The sequence below is a fragment of the Parasteatoda tepidariorum genome, chromosome X2 (assembly GCF_043381705.1).
Source record: "Parasteatoda tepidariorum isolate YZ-2023 chromosome X2, CAS_Ptep_4.0, whole genome shotgun sequence".
Classification (NCBI taxonomy): domain Eukaryota; kingdom Metazoa; phylum Arthropoda; class Arachnida; order Araneae; family Theridiidae; genus Parasteatoda; species Parasteatoda tepidariorum.
Genome location: NC_092215.1, coordinates 51909852 through 51915994, shown reverse-complemented (window position 1 = coordinate 51915994; position 6143 = coordinate 51909852). Strand labels below are relative to the sequence as shown.

Here is a 6143-nt window from a genome sequence, read left to right as displayed (position 1 = left end):
TTAGAGCATTCGCTTCGCCGAATGGATTTTTAGCTAAGCTTTTTCTCAAAAGAAGTGCATTTTCCAGAATTAAACTATGCATTTTCTAAAATTAATCAGTGCATTTTTTTAAAATTAATCATAATAGATAATTAGATTATGAGTTTTAAATATATTTTTAATTATTAAATTATCGAAAAGTTGTTTACCTTGGTATCGACCGAAAGTTCATTTTTTTAGAAATTCATGGCTTCAGCGATGGACGTAACTCTTCAATAAGTTTGTTTGCCGAATATTTAGTATTACAATAAACTCATTTCTTTGCTGAATCAAAACATTTCGTTTGCATTACCCATTTGAAATTTTTATACGTCTTATTAATCATCATTTTTGAATTTTTTTACGATGACGGTTTGCTTGTTTATTGCTACATATGCACATGCAGACTCGTATGCTCACAGCAAAGGACGGCTTATGGTTTGTTTATCAATATACATACAAGCTTGTGTGCTCAATACAATGAAAGGCTTATAAATCCTCGTCAGAATGAAGACTAGCTCATTAGATTCATCCAACGTTATGGCTGGATTTGAACCAGTCACCTCCTCCAGCGATCAACGGACGGACCTAACTTCTCGACCACGAAGGCTAAAGATTTCCATAAGGTCACACTAGAGCTGCACAATGGGCTATTGGTGACGGTTTGGGAAACATCCCTGAGGATGATCCGAAGACATGTCATCACAATTTTAATTCTCTGCAGAGGGGATGGCACCCCAGCTTCAGTAACCCTACGACCTGCATGCGAAGTCGAGCACTTTGCGTTAGAGCAGTTTAACCGCACACCCTCGGTCCCTAAGCAGACAGATCCTAGTGGTCACCCACCCGCACACTGACCGCAGCCAGTAATACTTGAATTCGGTGATCTGGTGGGAACCGCGTCTTAACGATCTGTCCACTGCGGGACCGGCGGCTGTTTGGAAAGCATCCCTTAGGATGATAAGACATACCGTCACACTTTTGATCCTCTGCAGAGGGGATGACTCCTTCATTTTGGTAGCCTAACGATTAGCGCTCAAATTGGAGCCCTTTATAGTTGAACAAGAATCGATATCCTGCACTCTCAATCTCTTCGCAGGCTGATCAAAGTTGTCACCTCACTGACGACTGCCAGTGATGTTCGACTTCGATGTTCTACTGGAAACCCTAATCAGTCGCCGATGGGACGATGATTTCTACACAGAAATTATTAAGTTTGGCTGTTAATGTGACACAAGAGCTACACTAGTGAACTACTTGAAATAGTCTGAATTCTTTATTGATGGTCCAACGAATTTGTTGGCTCAAGCGAATACTACACAGAGACAATTTTTTTCAGAGGAATGAAAGTGGTAGCAATCACCTGGAATTTGCTCCCCAACTGCTCAACAATACATGGACTTAAACGGCTTTCCAACCACCGGGAACAGGATTAAGAACCACTAGACACTACCTTAGAAAATGCAGTTCGATTAGACACCCAGCTTTTCGTAGAAGGAAATGAACCCGGCATCAAGCAGTGGAAAGTGAAGATTAAACCCTCAACACCAACTGGATGGTCGAATAAGAGATAGTCTCGTGATAGCTTAGGAATACATATGATAGTGGCTTCTGATCGTAGTTATCCCGCAGTGGACTGATCGTTAAAACACGGTTCCCAACAGATCACTGAAGTCGAGCATCACTGACTGCTGTTAGTGTGCGGGTGGGGGACCACTTAGATCAGTCTGCGTAGGGACCGAGGGTGTGCGGTATGGGTCCTCGTTAATCTGTGCTACCGTAAAGTGCTCGACTTCGCGTGCAGGTCGTCGGGCTACCGAAACGGGGGTGCCATTCCCTCTGCAGAGGATCAAAATAGTGATGGCAGGTCTTCGGATCATCCTCAGGGATGCTTCCCAGACCGTCGCCAATAGCCTATTGTGCAGCTCTAGAGCGACGTCAATGAACTACAACTACAACAACAATCTGATCGTAGTTTTGACTCCGTTACTATAAACGTAATAAGACGTCATCATACCACGTGGCAGACAAAAGTTCGAAAGTGAGATCAATGCTTTCATGTTAATACTACTGGATCGAATACGAGCGATAACTGATAGGTTCGTATGATATTCCCGGCTTGTATCAACCATAGAGATGATACCAAATATCGCTGGAGGTGGATGAATCATGGATTAGAAACCCCTTGTGGCCTTGTTAACAAAGAGATTTTTATAATTTTTTACTGCATGCAATGCAGATGTGGATAGTTCCACCCAGAAAATCTTCCAAGATTGCAAATTTGTTATAAAAGCTTGTCTTCGGTGTTGAGTTCAAAACCACAAACTTCCGGAGTTGCACATGTCCCGCAGTGGACTGATGATAAAGACACGGTTCCCAATAGAACACCGAAGTCAAGCATCACTGGCTGGAGTTCGTAAGCGGGTGACTGACTACTTTGATCAGCCTGAGTAGAGACCGAGGGTAAGCGGTATCGGTCCTCGTTAAATTGTTCTACCCCACGTGCTCGACTTCGTGCGTAGGTCATCGTGGTACCAAAGCAGAGGAGCTATCCCGTCTGCAGGGGATTAAAATTGCGATGTGGTGTCTTCGGATCATCCTCAGGGATGTTTCCCAGACAGTCGCCAATAGCCCATTATGCAGCTCTAGTGCGACATAAATAACGTACCTACCTGCCTTAGATCGATACCACAAATCTGGGATGAATAGTGACGTAGCCAGTAGAAGGCAAGATGGAACATCCACCTGCTTTCTCTGTCTAGAAGGGTGCAAAATTCATCAAAAGTCAATGAAAAAGAATTCCAAAATAAAATGTTGAGTTTTTTAAACATCCCTAGTTTTATTTGCTAACTACGGGACCCCATAACTTCGTCAAATTTTTATCGAATTCACTTAAGTAGTGTTCATTATTATTATTATGGTAGTTTGCTCCGCAAGTAATTAATTTTTAAAAATTTTGACATATTGCAAGAGGGCGCAAAAACTAAGTTCTTCCCTGGGCACTATAAATCATAGCTACGCCTCTGGTTATGAATCATCTGTTTAGCGCTGGTAATAAAATGAAGCAGAGGATATTAGTTCAGTTTGAAAGGTTTTTATTAGGCATTAGAGCATTCGCTTCGCCTCCCTGTTCGACAATTTAGGATCGAATATTAGCGATTTATCCCCCAATGCCCACTCGATTGACTCTCGTCATTCGGGTATCAGTAGGTCAGATTTGTTGGCCATCCTTTCTGGGGCATCATAAAAGATGGGCCATCGTTGCTCCCACAGTAGGAACAGAAAGCACAGAGAATAAAAGAACATCCATGCCTTGTCAGGGATTTGAACTCATGACAATTCTAATATCAGGTCACCTCCCTGACAACTACACAATCCACTCGGTTCGAATCTAAGCCATGACTAGTTAATCGCATGCTGTTCCTGGCTCATATTGACTCTATTACTGATACTAAGTATCCCTATTGGTAGAAGTATCATAAAATAGAATTTTCGTGTTTTAGAACCATGATGGGATTTCATAGTTTTCCTCTTCATGCATAGAAAATGTGGATTAGCTTCTTCACGAATTCTTCCACATCGGCTAGTTCCATTTCGATTATCAAAATATGAATGTGTTACTATTTAGTTGAATGTTGTAAGAATATTTTAGCAAAATATCATTAAGTAATACAAATTTCACAAAAAACACCTCTAAATTTTAATCGAATTTACTTTTCAGAACCAATGAATATGATTTTTTTAAACATGAACTTTCTAACTCACTTATTTTTAAATCACCCTGGCGCTTAATAGTAAACATGTATTTAATGTTGCCCTTAAACTTTCCTTAAACAATAAAAGTTCAAGAACACTGGAGATCTGAAGAGCCATTAGTTAATTATCATTGAAATGATGAATCGGTCAGCGGCATCACAAAATATATTTAACCCCATTCCAGTACCAAAAAATAACAATAAAGAATTTCATTATTATTTCACTTTTGAGTTGAGGTAACTTTTTTCTTTTTGGCAGATTAACTTTCTTTTTCTATTGACATTAAGGGTAATGCGTGTCACGTGACTAATCTTTCAAAACAATCGCTACCAAAGAAACATTTTTGTTGGTGTTAAGGGGAAATTTTTTCAAATAACTCACCAATTAAGGAAATTTTTAAAAAAAATTTTCAATCTAATTTCTTTTTTCTTTTAGGGCAACCGAAAAGGGTTCGGTAATTTTTTTTTTTGATTTCCATCAATATTTACTAAGTAATTGACATCTCCGAGAAATTTTTTTTCCTTAACACCGAAGAGGGCTTTCTTTTAAATTGGAATGGAAATTCACTGTTCAGTTGAAATTATGAAATAGATAAAAAATGGATATTATCAAAGAATTTGAAAATCTGAATTCATAGCAGAAAATTCATAGATTATTTCGTTGTGGTTTCTTATTATTTTATATAAAGAAAACGTATGCCTCAATTATTTTTATAACCCAATTTAAACAGAACTTCAAAATTACGTTCTGAGGGGTAGAAAAACAAAACCTGAAATTAAAACTTGTCAACAATATTGGGCTAATTGCATTGACTGAGAATTAAACTTATATTTCTATTTGTAATACTTGTCGAATTTAATAATTTACTGTTATACTGACAACTGAAATTATACTCATATATATCAGATGCAGCTTTGCAATGAAAAATGTGCAATAGAAAAAAATTCTGTTCAACCAATAACATTACAGAAAAAAAATAATATTAAAATTTTAATAATATGAGTTACCTTTTGTATAATTACGCTAAGTCTGTTATGCAAATATTTGATTGGAAAAGTTGGTTATTTGTAATAGAATTTGGCATTTCTGGTATAAAATGGACCAATTCAGTATTTCTCTACTTGAAAGGGAAACTCAAAACCCCCGATCAATCTGACAAATCTAGAAAAAAATGTCCTGGTGTGGCATAGTACCAAAATACATTAAAAACGTAGGTTTGAATTATCATCTTGGAGCATAGTTATTTATCGACAGTTATGTGACAAAAATAATATATAAACAGTATTCACTCATACTTCACTGAAAGTAAAACATTTTAGTAACGAATTAAAAAATTTAACAAAGAAAATATTTTCAAACAATATAAGTGTTCGTATTGCAGTAAAAAGAAAGCTTCTGTTTTCTCACATTCGTCTTCACACAATCTTCATGCGTGTTTTAGACTGAGTTTGGTGGCCGAGATAGCCTGGTTGGCAGGGAGCTAGAATCATGTTCGTGAGAACGGGAGCTCGAATTCAGCCAGCCGAAAACTCTCCGTGTAGTAAATCGAGAATGGTGCACGTTAAATCTGTCGGGTCACAAAGACTTCCATGTCTTCATAACAAATAAAATCTCTGGGAGTTGGAGATTGATTGGTTTCTGGTTCAGGTGAAAAATACGATCTGTGTATGAATGACTGCATGCATGAATGGGTACGCCCTGTAAGCTGGGGTGACATATGGGTGCGGCAGAATTATTGGTCAAAGGTAGCGAAACTAGAAAACAAGTACAATCGCATCCTGCCTTAATGGCTTACGACAACAACAACAGTGTTCTGTTGACCTCACAATCTCCATTAGATACAAAAGGGGTGTCGTATGTTAGGAAACTATAGTAAAACTTTATTACCATATTCACTCACATTTAACTGAAAGTAAAACATTTTAATTACGAATTTAAAAATTTTAATAAAGAAAATATTTTCAAACAATATCAATGCTCGTATTGCAGTCATTTGAAGACTTCTGTTTTCTCCCATTCGTCTTCACAAAATCTTCATATGTGGTTTAGATTGAGTCTACAATCTTCTTCGTATGTTAAGGAACTGTCGCGTGTAGGAACCTTTTGTCGGGGGTGTAGTAGTTGGGAAACTACAGTTAAAGTCCATTATAACCAGGGGTCTGTTTAGAAGAAATTTGGGTCCGTTAACGGACCCTTCACAAAATATCTTTTCATAAAAACGGACCCTTCACAAAATATTTTAACTTAAAAACGGACCCTTCACAAAATGATTTTTCTTTTAATCGGACCCTTCACAAATTTGTTTATCTTCATTATTATTTTGTTAATCGAATAAACCCTTTCCAGGGCAGAAAACAAGAAAGATGGAT

The 6143-nt window shown here is 37.7% G+C and overlaps 1 protein-coding gene across 3 annotated transcripts in view; it reads right to left on the bottom strand.

Moving 5' to 3' along the window:
• Window positions 1-6143, bottom strand: part of LOC107452673 (ileal sodium/bile acid cotransporter) — a 116649-nt gene that overhangs the window by 77093 nt on the left and 33413 nt on the right. Inside the window, exon 1 of one of the 3 annotated variants that reach the window (XM_043040012.2) lies at window positions 189-342. The exons of the other annotated variants lie outside the window; for them this stretch is intronic. The gene's annotated coding sequence lies outside the window, so the exon portion shown is untranslated. Of the gene's footprint in view, window positions 1-188; window positions 343-6143 lie in introns of those variants that run through there. 3 annotated transcript variants of the gene reach the window in all.